This window comes from Rattus norvegicus, chromosome 3 (genome assembly GCF_021556685.1).
Source record: "Rattus norvegicus strain SHRSP/BbbUtx chromosome 3, alternate assembly SHRSP_T2T, whole genome shotgun sequence".
Lineage (NCBI taxonomy): Eukaryota > Metazoa > Chordata > Mammalia > Rodentia > Muridae > Rattus > Rattus norvegicus.
The window spans coordinates 162,027,436-162,040,803 of record NC_141536.1 but is presented as its reverse complement, the minus strand read 5'-3'; the positions used below and the strand labels follow the sequence as shown (position 1 = coordinate 162,040,803).

General features: G+C 49.0%; 1 pseudogene; it reads left to right on the top strand.

Annotated features, from left to right (window-relative positions):
• Window positions 1-9,388: 9,388 nt before the first annotated feature.
• On the top strand, window positions 9,389-10,378 carry LOC147995851 (macrophage-capping protein pseudogene; annotated as a pseudogene).
• Window positions 10,379-13,368: the final 2,990 nt, after the last annotated feature.

The following is a 13,368-nucleotide window of genomic DNA, read 5'->3' as shown; positions in this document are numbered from 1 at the left end:
ATCCACCTGGTTCTTCCTCTTGAATCCTGGGATTAAAGGTGCAGGTCGCTGTCAATTGGCTTATTTTGATGAGGCCGTAAGCTGATTTTACAGTAGCTGCACTAGCTTATAGTCCCAGCAGTGTGGAATGCTGGGCTCCAGGGTTTGCCTTTTTCATTTTCTTGTTTTTGTTTTTTGGTTTTTTTTTTTGTTGTTGTTGTTGTTGTTCTTGTCTTCTGTATCACAAACAGCACCACTGCTGGCAGACTGCTCCCAGTTGTATTCTTACCCACATGAGGAAGAACATGCTCTCATAAGAGCATGCGCTTCAGTTAAATACACTTAAGCAACAAAACAAGAATCCATTCAAATCTCAAGCCTGGACCAAGAACCCTGGGTCTGGCTTCTCTTCAGAGAATTCTGACCAGGAGATTCAGTCTCTGATGATCTGGAGGGCACAGTGTGGCTGCTTGGAATGCCATGGCTTGCTGTGCACGGTGTCTGCTCTTACATCATGGTGTCAGGCTGGGTGCCTTCTGGGACTTGTGGCTCTAGATCTGAGCCCTTGTAGAGAGACCATGTCTACCCCCCTCACTCCTCCCCCCCCCCCCGGAGCTAAGGACCAAACCTAGGGCCTAGTGCTTGCCTACCACTGAACTAAATCCCCAACCCTTTCCCTAACCCTAACCCTAACCCTAACCTAGCCTCGCTTCAGGGTCTCTGTGTTGTATAGCTTTGTCAGCTTGACCCAAGTTAGGGTCATCTGAGAACAGGGACCTCAGATGAGAACCATTAGGCTAGCCCATGGACAAGTCTCCGGGGCATTTTCTCTATTGTGATTCTGTTATGATTTAAGGGGGGAGGGCCCAGGCCACGGTGGGCAGTGCCACTCTCAGGCAGGCAGGTGGTTCTGGGTTGTATAGAAAAGCTTCTTGAACAAGCCGTGAAGAGCAAGCCAGCTAGCGCCTTTCCCCACACCTTCTGTTTCAGCTCCTGACCTGGCTTCCCTTCATGGTGGAGGGTAGGAGAGAACACCCCCATGGTGTTTTAACACAGCAATAGAGAGCAAACTACAGCGGCTACCCTGAAAACAAGGCGATCTCAAACCTGCCCCGATCCTGAGACTGCCCAAAGGTCATATGTGTTGGCTTGCAATAGAGCTGGGGCATCTTGGGCAGTTCTCCTGCTGATGCAAAAGGCGGTGAGGGCATTTGAAGTGTGTCACAAAATGTAGTGGTTTTTGGAAGGGGTCTTGGATGGACAGCTGGAGACCAGACCAGGGAGAAAGGACTCAGCTTTGTAACGGGTTTTCTGGCTCGAGTTGTTCACCCTGAGCACAAGGGTGCAACAATTATGAGGTTCTGTCCTGATCTGCATTTTCTCTCTCCTTCAGGGGTCCCATGGTTGCCCCCAAAGTTCTTAGACTGGAGTCTCACAGCTGGGGAAGGGGAGAATGAGAAGAGTCTCTGTGAGATTTCCAGCAGGAATTCACCTGGAGGAGATGGCCCCTGGTCTGGATGCATCAAGGTCAAGTGCAGGAGTGCATACCCAGCGAGGGAACTCACCTAGAGTGTGCCAGGAGAGGTGCAGGTGGCAGGAAGGACATGAAACAGCCCTAATGGGAGACAGTTTGGTTGGGAGTGAAGGGAACACCCTCAGAATGGACTCGATGCCTTCAGACTGACGGGAGCTAGGGACATTTGAGGGGGACCTTGTCCGTGGTGGTGTTTGTCATGGCCATGTGAGGGGTCTCACTCTGAGCAGCCATCTCCTGAGCTGATACAAAGAGAGCGACCACATTTGTGGGGGGAGGAGAAGGGAGAAGGAGAGGGAGAAGCAGAGGGAGAGGGAAAGGGAGGGAGAGGAAGAGGAAAGGAGAGGAGGGGAGGGGGGAAGAGAGGGGGAGAGAGAGAGAAAGAGAGAGAGAGGAAGAGAGAGAGAGGAAGAGAAAGAGAGAGAGAGGGAGAGGAGAGGAGGGGAGAGAGAGAGGGAGAGGAGAGGAGGGGGAAAGAGAGAGAGAGAAAGAGAGAGAGAGAGGGAGAGGAGAGGAGGGGGAAAGAGAGAGGGAGAGAGAGAGAGACAGAGAGAGAGACAGAGAGACAGAGAGAGAGACAGAGAGAGAGAGAGAGAGAGAGAGAGAGAGAGAGAGAGAGAGAGAGAGAGGGGAGAGTCTGGTGGCCATCTTGGTTTTCAGTTTTACGGGACATAAAGTCACCATGGTCATATACTATGCTGTATCTGTGAGGGAGCTCCCAGCACGCAGAGAGATTTATCCTAAGTGTGGGTGGCATCATCCCACGGGGTGAGGTACCAGACGGAATGAAAAGAATCCAGCTGAGCTCCAGCGTTCCTCTCTCCCTGTTTCTGGACTGCAGATGCAACCTGATCCGTTGATTCCAGCTCCTGACACCCCGACTTCTCCCCCATCATGGACTGAACCCTCAAACCATCGGGAACTAACCCTCTCCTTCGGGTGGCTTCAGCCAGGTATATTGTCACAGTCGTGAGAAACTAATAGAGAGGGTAGACTTTAGCTTGAGGCAAATCTGAGTTCAAGTCTAACCCTGCAAATTAATGTCGTAATTGAGTCTATGTGTCTGTGTCTCAGGGTGTGTTCATGCACACGCGTGCGGTGCCTGTGGAGGCCACAAGAGGGCGTCCGATCTTTTGGCACCACAGTTACAGGTAGTTAGAAGTTGCCCCCCGGGATGCTGGAAACCAGACTCAAGTCCTCTGTAGGAGTGGTAAGGGCTCTTCCTTCTGGGCCCTCTCTCCAGCCTCAGCTGCGCCAATCTCGAGATTGCATAACCATTTTAAGTTCACATAAGGACTTATTTACCTCAGATGGAGAGGAAGAAGGAACGATCCTGCTGGAGAGCCCACAGAGGCAATGACTCCAGCCAGGAAGGAAAGGGTCAGAAACTTCACAGGGCAGATTCTCTGATGATGCCAGTATCAGTTGGTTGTGAAATGTCCCCCATGACTTATGTGTCAGTGCTCGGTCCTCAACTGCTCAAAGCCTCTCTAGGAAGCTGTGGAAGATTTAGGGGGTGCAGCCTCACCAGAGAATGTGAACCACTTGGGGTTTGAACTGAGGGTCATAGGCCAGATGTACTTCCTGTACGGCCTCTGCTTCCAGTTCCTCTAGGATGTGAGACGAAAGTCACAGCTGAGAGCCACGCAGTGTGTCAGGATAAACCTTCCCTCAAGTCACTTCTTGATGCTTATTGTCCAACTCAGTGTAGGAAGGAGGTAACACAGATGCCTTAGACACCCCGTGGTGCTCTCGAGGAACTCAGATCGTCACCTTTAGGGTGTCTATGTCTGCGGACCACACAGTGCAAGATGGTCTGCACACACAGATGTGCACCCTCTAGGCCACCTCCATTGGTTGCTGTGCTCTGCGTCTCAGCTGCACCCTTCTCCAGAGGATGCCCCCACAGGCTGCTGAGTCCAGCTGCCAGGAACGCAGCTCCGGAAGAATCCTCAGGAAAGTTGTGCCATTTTCTCCTGTGCTGGGGACATCCATCTTCAGTGTGTTGCACCTCATTCTGGTTCTCATTTATGACTGCACGGTGTTTGTGTGAATTTTATCAGAATTGAATTAACCTTCTTCTAATCGACGGGGAGTTGCAGTGGGAAGTTAAAACATATTCTCCTCAAGTTTTAGATCAGTGAGGTAACGAAATATTAAATTTTAGCTTATTTTAGGTATCACATTCTGGAAGCAGCCAAAGCCACACTCAGAGGGAAAACGGTGACCTCAGATGTTCTGTATTGCACAGGAAAAGGGACTCGCAGTAAGAGTAAGACAACTAGTGGATGTTGAAAAGAAACAACGTAACATGTCAGAACTAATGGACGTGGAAAAGGAACAATGTAACAGATCAGATGATAGAAGACTGCATTGTCCGAGATTAAAACAAACAAACAAAAAAATTCATTAGGAGAAATAGTCAAGTTGGATACATGATTTGGGTATTTCAGGAGACAGAGGCAGGTGGATCTCAGAGTTCAAGGTCAGCCTGGGGGATAAATGTTTCTATGACCCCAATTTGCCAACAATCTACACTAACATGTCTGCTATTTGAGTCCCACTTTACAATGAGTTTGAGCTAGTCTTCATAGATGTATCCCATTTAAGCTGTATCAGACTGTCGAGAAGAGAGCCCCTCCCCCCAGCTAAGTCTCTGCACCTACCTCAGAGGCCTTGGCTCTCTTACAAGCCTACAATGGGCCACATGAGGTCACAAAGGCTGTGGTTTCTGTTGCTGGTGTCACTGTGTGGACAGGCAGATTTGCACCGGTTGGCCCTGACCTGTGAAGGTTTACAAAAGTTCAAGGCTTGTGTACAGTTTCCACAGGGTTTTGATACCAGAAAGAGATGGATTTTCAGCATTAAACTTGGCCAGAATTAGACTTGTTGATGGGACCTTGCAACTTTTGTTAAAAGAGACCTGAACACACGACTGGAGACTAAAGACAGGGCAATTCTCTGCTGCAGGATAGGAATGAAGACAAGCCAGAGGCAGAGCCTCCGCTGGTCACCTCGGAAGACCAGAAGCAGATTCAGTCGACACACACACTCAATCTCTGCATTTGGGAAGCACAGGCAGGAGAATTGCAAGTTTGAGGGTGGCCTTGGCTATGCAGGAAGATCCTGTCCCAACAACAAAAAAGAAAAACTTAAAAAGAGGTAAAGTTAAATTTTAATCTATGTCTATGTTCAAGACACCTTCGTTTCTGCATAATAGAATGATTGGCTTGATGCTTTACAAGTGTGTGTTTGATCCTTAACCGTGCATTTGAGCTTAGCTGTTTGCACTTGGTTGTGTTTGAGCCTTGGGTTGTATTTGATGAAGTTTACAATTTTAGAAATACATAATCATATCCGCGTCACTCCAGAGAGTTCCGGGAACTGCTCGTGCATGAGAAGACTGTTTCCTTCCCCCTTTTCTTTCATCTTTAAGAGAGAGGATGGGGTGGGCGGCTGAAAGGATGGTTGCACAGTTCAGAGCAGGCACATCTATAAACTCGGGGTGACTCACACCCGTGTGGTAAATTCTGCTGATTTTAACCACTGTATCCACTCCAGAAACCGATCCCAAATATTTCCCTTACGCATCACGTGATGCAAGTCAGCAGTCGGCGCCACCTCAGCCCCTCGCTTCATTTTCCGTGGTACCTGAATGACCCGATAGGAATAAAAAGTCTTCTGTCTCGATGAAAACGAATTTTCTCTTTTTGCCGAAAGTCTCCCTTGACAGGGTAGGCGACTCAAAACTCCTTATGTCATGAGTTCAGTTCCTTACTGTGTGAGCTGCAGTTTCCTTGTTAGTTTGCAGTTTTAGTTAGAATGCACTTTATGGGGAACCCGGGAGAGGGTTCAGTGGGTAAGGGCGCTTGCCAGATGATCCTGAAGGCCCGAGTGCTGACTCCTCAACTCTGGAGTAAAAGTGTGGGTTTTCTGTAACCCCAGCACTGTGTGGGGAGGAGACAATGGTGAGAAAGAGAATCGCTGAATCTTGCCAGCAGGTCAGCCAGGCCGGCCAGGAAAATGGCCGGCTCTAAGTTCAATGAGAGCCTTTGTCTCAAGGGAACAAGGTAGGGAATGACAGAGGAAGACTCATATTCTCTCTTTTGGCCTCCAAATGCACACAAACACATGCACTGCACAGACACACACACACACACACACATACAACACAGACACACACAGCACAGACACAAACACACTACACAGACACACATACAGCACACACACACAGCACAGACACATGCACACATACACACACAGCATAGACACAGTACAGACACAGCACAAACACACACACACACAGCACACGCACACACACAGAGACAGAGACAGGCAGACATGTACATACACACACAGCACAGACACACACACACACGCAGCACAAACACACACACACAGCACACGCACACACACACACAGACAGACAGACATGTACATACATACACAGCACAAACACACACACACGCACGCAGCACAGACACACAGACACACATGCATATACACACACACAGCACAGACACAGAACAAACACATACACAGAGACAGACAGACAGACATGTACATACACACTCCACAAAAATTAAGAGAAAGTGCACTGAGCAGAGACCAACCCAAAGCTAAAACACAGTTGAGCGGAGCTGCCCACAGCAACTCCATTTTGTCCGAGTGTTAAATTCACCCAGCTGCTCCCCAGCCCCCGTGAGAACATCCTGCACGTGCTTACGTCATAGCTCACCAGCTTAAATAAACGGCTCGTGTTGGCCTTGTATTTATGGTGCTCAGTATTCTACTCGTGTGGGCATAAGGAAGTAAGTTCAGAATTTCAGGTCATCTATTGACTGATCTTGGAGATTTTCAGAAACTTGCTAAATTCCATGGTCCATAGTTTTTGCTTACTTAAAGATCTCATCTTTCTTTTGAAAAAAAATCTTTTAAAACCTTTTCTTTAAATTGTAACAAAAATGTAAAAACTGGATTGACAAAGAATCATCTCCCCATCTAAAAATATGTGCCTTTTCCTGGGCCCGAATCCCAGTGTTCCTGCTGGCCGGAGCGTGAAGCTGGCTTGCTGGGGTTGCTAACACTTTCAACGGGATGCGTCTTTCTGGCTTTAGTTGACTTACTTTGCTGATTCCTTGGGACGGTTGGGAGGGAGTTTGTGTGAGTTATCAGTGTGCTGGGAGGATGCGGATGTCTTAGTGCTGTTCACTGTGTGTCTTTAACTCAATGAATAAGAGAGGAACTTCCATTTTTCCCCCTATGATATAAAACTGCCTTCCTTGAGTATGCCATGGTCCTGGCTTTTCATCCCTGCTCTGTTTCCATCAATACCCTGTTACACACACAGGACTCCCCTATTTTATATTTAAAACTTTGTCACTATTGTCAGGTTCCAAAGAAACAAGACAAGCTCAGTGCCTATGGCTCCTTCCAGCAGTTCTCACTCTGCCCCCTCCCCCACTCCCGTCTCTAGCCCAGGGGCTGAGCTCATCTCCCCTTCCCTCCCTCTCTTCTTTTCCCCTCCCATACCCTCTCTTCCCTCCCTCCCTTTCTTTCCCTTCCCTCTCTTCCCTACCTTTCCCTCCCCTCAGCTTCTCTGATTCCCATACAACCCAGCCATCTTGACTGTACACTGTTGGTTCTCATGGACTCCCTTGGTCTCTTGGCTCCTCTCTTGGTCCTGACTGGCTCTTCCTCCGCCCTGTGGTTCTCCTTTCCTTCTTAGCTCTGCTCTGGCTCTCTTAGGTCCCATGTTCTCTCCTTCCTCCCTCTCTCTTCTCCTCTCTTCTCTCTCACCACCCTCCCACTCTCTTCATCCTCATCATGACCAGGACCTGGTTTAGTCTGGACCCTTCCAGATGCCTCTGGTTGTTTTCTCCCTCATATCTCCTTAGCCTTTTGTTTTCAATCACTATTTAGTGCCGTTTCTTGTTGCTGTAACCAATACCTTACAACAAACAACTGAAGGGAAGAAGAACATTTGCTCTGGTGTGCTGGTTTGGATGAGAAGGGCCCCTGAAGCTCATATACTTGAATACTTGGTCTACAGTTGGTGAAACTATTTGGGAAGGATCGGGGGTGTGACCTTGTTGGAGGAGGTGTGTCACTGGGAACAAGCTTTGAGATTTCAAAAGACTCCCCATCACCCTCAGTCTCTCTGTCTCTGTCTCTGTCCCTGTCCCTGTGTCTGTCTCTGTTGCTGTCTCTGTCCCTGTGTCTGTCTCTGTCTCTGTCTCTCTCTGCCTCCTATTTGAGGATCAAGCTGTGAGCTCCCATCTGAACCACCTGAAATGCCCGATATATTGTCACACTGCCAGCCACGACGGATTATTAACCCTCCGAAGCTGTAACCCTAATTAAATGCTAATTTCTTTTATATGCTTTGGTTGTGGTGTTTTTTTCACAGCCGTAGAAAAGTAACTTGTGTAAAAGGCGGTACCTGGGAGTGGGCGACTGCTATGACAGGCCTGACCTTGCTGTTCTGTGGAGGAATGTGTCCGAATTTGGAAGGCTGACTAACTAAGTAAGCAGCTTTGATAAGCTACAAGCAAAGCTTAGAAGACTGAGAACTGTGTGGGCTGTGGAGGCCTGACTCAAGGGGTTTCCGAGGGGAACAATATTAACACCTGGGCTAGAGACTTCGGTGACATCTTTATGGAGCACAGGAGAGAAAAACTCCTGAGAGAGACCTGGGTAAGTCAAATGGAGTCTTTATTAATGTCCAATGGGACTGTCCCAAGCGGACTAGTGGGAAGCAGCCTCTCCAGTTGGTTCCAGTTTTTAAGGGCAAAGCCCGCAATTGTGAAGTCTACAGGAAGGCAGCTGCAGACATCTGTAGCAAGCAAGTTTCGTTTACAGAGCAGAGAGATAGCAATTAAATGGTCAGACAGCTAACCTTTAGCTCAGGGTCACATAGGAATTTAGGGCTGGTCCAGAGACCAGTTTTGCCCAAGTAAGTTTTAGCACTTAAAGTATTCTTGAGAACACCTTCACGGATGGCATAATGACAGTCCAGAAGTCTACTGCGATATCTTGGCAACGAATGTGGCTTCCTTTTATCCTTGACCTGAGGATCTGCCTGAGTCTGAATTGAACCCTGAGAGGATTTCAGAACAGCCTGACTCTAACTCCGTTACAGGATTATTAAAGGTCGCTCTCAGGCAGGTTCACACCAAAAAGAGCAAGTGGGATAAAAGAAACAGAAAATGCTCATTTTGAAGAGTAAATGGCCCAAAATGGAAAAAGGAAAAAGGGGAGTGGCCCCCTCAAGCCAAGGACCCACCCAGCTCAGTTCAGCCTTCAACAGGTAAAAAAGGGAACTCTGGAACCTTCTGCTCCCAGACAACAACACAGGAAAGGTTTCTGCAAATGTGATTCCAGGGTTCAGGCGCCATCCTGAACTGTGGTCAAACTTGTGCATGGTCCGGGCTTTAGAGTCATAGTGAATGAAGAACTTGTGGGGTCATCCTTTGTGGCTTAGGAGAGCTTCCTCACCCCCAGGACAGGTGTGGCCCCTGTGACAGGAGACTCCCTGCATGGAGGCAGAAAGAGGCCACTGTGTGGACTCTGTGAAAGTCAAACTGGGTTGCATTGGTGGCCTGGGGACATTGGAGATGTCAGAGCTGTGGCACGTCTGCTAGGAGAAGCTGCACACAGGGAGGAAGCTGGCATAAGAAAGAAGCGTGTGGGCCAGGAACCCCCTCGAACTACTTACAGATTGGACACAAGGAGGCTCCAAGTTGTTGAATCACTGACCGGAGAAAATTCAGCCAGACGGACGGGCCTGCCAGAGTCCCCGGACATTGAGCCACCCAACTGTGGCTGCCATTGGGTGCATGTTCTCCTGAACCTCTCGACTTGTCTGAAAACAGCATGTGCACACCCATCCCTCAGAGTGGCTTTCCGCTCCCAGCCTCAGTCCAAGACCCAGGCCTACACATATGGCGTGTGGAGAAGCCTCACGGTGGCCCGGAAGAGGCCTCCCACCTGCCCCTGTGGACAGGCCAGCAGTCATCCCAGGATGAGCAGGGGGCCTGTGCTGTGCTATCTGTGCACCTCAGCACTCTGCTGGGGGAGCGGCCTATGCAGGACCGTCAGGTTCAAAGGAATGAGTTCGACGTCTTCATGAGCTACTTCTCACGAGTCCTCAAGTACCGGGAAGGGGGCATGGAGTAGCATTTCACAAGAAAGCCTTGGGTGCCACCCCAGTAACCATCAGAAAGCTCTACCAGGTAAGGAGGAAGAAGAACATTCGTGCGACTGAGAGGGCTCTGAGCTCGGATAGCGTCAATGCTGGGGACTCCTTCCTCCTGGACCTGGGTCAGAACGTTTTTGCCTGGTATGGTGGAAAGTTGGAAAGTCCAGCATTGTGGAGAGCAACAAGTGGAGGACCTGGCCCTGGCCATCTGGGAGAGCAAGCGGCAGGGCAAGGCCCAGGTAGAAACCATCACTGATGGGGAGGAGCCAGCTGGGATGATCCAGGTTCCAGGCCCCAAGCCTGCTCTGGAAGGAGGGCAACCCTGAGGAAGACATTACATCGGACCAGACCAACGCCCAGGTCGCAGCCCTGTGTAAGGTCTCTGAGGCCACTGAACAGAGGAATCTGACTCAGGTGGCTGACTCCAGCCTTTTCTCCTCTGAACCGCTAATTCCAGATGGCTGCTTTGTTCCACAATGGGCTGTGTGGTAAAATCTACATCTGAAAAGGGAGAAAAGCTAATGAGAATGAGTGGCAGGCAAGCCCTCCAAGTGGCTGATGGCTTCATCTCACCAATGAGATATTCCCAAAATACTCAGGTGGAGATTCTGCCCCAGGGCCAAGAGAGTCCCATCTTCAAGCAATTCTTCAAGGGTCGGAAGTGACAGTTGGGTGTCCGCATCCTCAATCTTCTGCCCCCACCACCTGCCTGCTTGTTTTCCTTCTGTCTGCTGAGTCAGCACTGAGGGGCCTTCTGGATGCTCATTAAAGGACACTTTCTGTCCCCTCCCCACTCCCCACCCCCAAAAAGTGTGTGCACACAGTGAAGCAAAACTGGAAGGCATCTAAGGCCATCTAAGCCTTTTGGCATTAGACAGGGAGCTACAGGATTTGGAGTTTGTTCTGCTGGGTTTCAGTCTTGGGTCCAGCCTTTTCTCTCTCCCCCACTCCTCTTCCCTTTTGAAATAGTAATGTGCGCTCTGGGCTATTGAGTCTTGAAAGTATATGATTTGCTTTTGGATTTTTACAGGGGTTTGCAGTTAATTGATTGTTTCGAGTCCCAGAAGAGACTTTGGATTTTTAAACAGCATTGAGACTCTGAAGGACTATGAGAGTTTTTGACGTTGATCTGAATGCATTTTACATTACGATATGACTACACACATATGGGGGGAGGGCAAGGAGTGGAATGTGATGGCTTGCATGAGAAACACTCCCTGCCCCAGGTTCATATGCTTGAATCCTTAGTTTCCACTGGGTGGAACTGTTTGGGAAGGATTAGGGGGTGTGTCATTGGGGTAGGCGTTGGTGTTTCTCTTAGAATTCCCAGTCTCTTTTCTCTCTTTCCTGCCTCTTATGGATTCAGATTGAGCTCTCAGAGGCTTATCCTCTGCTGTTGTAAACTTGAGCCCTCTGGAAGCATCAGCCTGTCACTTTCCTCCGTAAGGTGCTGGTCTATGATGGTCTGTCAGAGCAGTGGGAAAACTAACCAAAACGTCTGCCTTATGGTCTGCGAGTATATCAGTCTGTCAAATGGGGAAGGCACAGCAGCAAGGGCAGGAAGCTGTCTGTTCACATCGCATCTGTAGTTAGGAAGCAGAGAGACCACAGGAAGTGGGGCTGGGCTCTAAAACTTCAAAGCCAACCCAAGCGGCCCTCTTCCTCCCTCAAGAGTCAGCCTCCTAAAGGTACCATACCTTTCCCAACTCATAAGTTCACAAGGGATGAGAGCACACATTCAAATTCCTGCACTTATCTTTTTTTAGGTCAGGTGAACAACTTAATTATATTAAAATAAAAAATAGTAAAAATTTCTACTTAATTATAGAAATAGCACTGTAGTGTGTAGGGTCTGTATATGTATAACATTTACATAAACACATTGGTGTGTTACATTTGTGAGAAGAAAACCCTTCAAATTCCCAGTTGGTAATTGTGGTAGTTCGAACACGCTTGGCCCAGGGAGTGGCACTATTTGGAGGTGTGGCCTTGTTGGAGGAAGCGTGTCACTGTGGGCATGGGCTTTAAGACCCTCACCCTAGCTGCTTGGAAGCCAGTCTTTTCCTAGCAGCCTTCAGATGGAGATGTAGAACTCAGCTCCTCCTGCACCAGGCCTGCCTGGATGCTGCCATGCTCCCGCCTTGATGATAATGGACTGAGCCTCTGAACCTGTAAGCCAGCCCCAATTAAATGTTGTCCTTACAAGAGTGTTGCTTTGGTCATGGTGTCTGTTCACGGCAATAAAACCCTCACTAAGACAGTAACCCTCCTGCATCAGACTAGGGAGGGACACTTTGCCTGACATGCAGACAGCAAAGCATCAGTCAAGCCAACCTTGCCGAAGTGGTTACCTTTTTGTCACTGTGAGCACAGTAGCTGGCGAGAGCAACTTTCCTAGAGCCAAGGCTTGCTTACTTTGGCTCATGATTTCCACGGGTTTTGGTTGGCTTGGAAGGTTTGGCAGAAAAAGCCTAGTTTGTGGTGAAGGTTGCGTGCATCATGCTGGCCCAGGAAGTAGCAGATGAGGTGGGAATCTAGAGCTAGCTATAGCTTCCTAAAACCGGTCCTAGTGGCCATCTCCCCCACCAAACCCTCCCTCTGAAAGGTTCCATTACCTTCCATAATAATGTCCCAAGCCAGGAGCAAAATGTTCCAAACAGGGGCCTGTGGGAGACAGGTCACATTCAAAATGTACACTTGTAAAGATGTCCACCTGCAAGTTGGCCCACTTTTACATTGCTACAGGTGCCACCAAGATTGCTAAGCAACGAACGCTAGGCTGGTGACTGCTCTGGAACTCAGGTTCAGGCGCTTGTCAATCACTTCCTGGACTGGACCACCTCTGTAGTCCACAACTGACTCTGAGCACAGACAGTCTTGGGCAAGGAGACGGTAAGAATCCATGGGAACAGGTCCTAGGTGGATAGATTCACTGGAACCTGGGGATGAGGGGGCGCTCCATCTGATAAAGAGGTCCTTTAGGGGGCACTGCTTGGCTTGTCCACCTGTCCTTCATGAATTGGGATGAGTTTGGTCCCTTAAACATCAGCTGGGGGCAGGTGAGTTGTCTCCAAAGCAGGCCAGGGAGAAACAAAATGAAGAAAAGCCCTTAGTTATGTTCTGCTAAGCTGCTGTTACAGTGTGTGGCCTTGATGAGAGCTCCGAGGAGAGAACTAACATTCTCAGCTGCCCAAAACATGAAAGAATTGATCACCTGGCCAAGGGACCATGCTCCAGGTAGGATCCTTGAGCCCTGCTAAAGGGACCGGAGGATTAATGGTTCTGTTAAGGAGATGACCTAATCTCCCTTTCAGGCCCTACTGCCGTCTCCTTCCGAGCCGCAGCCACAAAGTTGTCCCACCTTGCTGGATTCCTCAGAAAAGCCAAACATCTCCCTCCTTTTGTTCTTTCTCTTTTCTAAGCATGCTTTCCCCCAACACTCTGGGCTTCGCTATTTTGCAGTCACCCATTTGCTGTGCGGCTGGCTTTCATGCTCAATTCAAACATGTGGCTTTCCCTCCTCCTTCCAGTCTCGCCCCTCTGGGCTGCCCAGATTTATACCCTGCTTGCTTTGAGGTTTCCCTTTAAATGCTAAAAAAATTTCCCTTAGGTTTCCTTTCCAGTCACTTCTTAAGTTCTTTTATTCATGAGACAG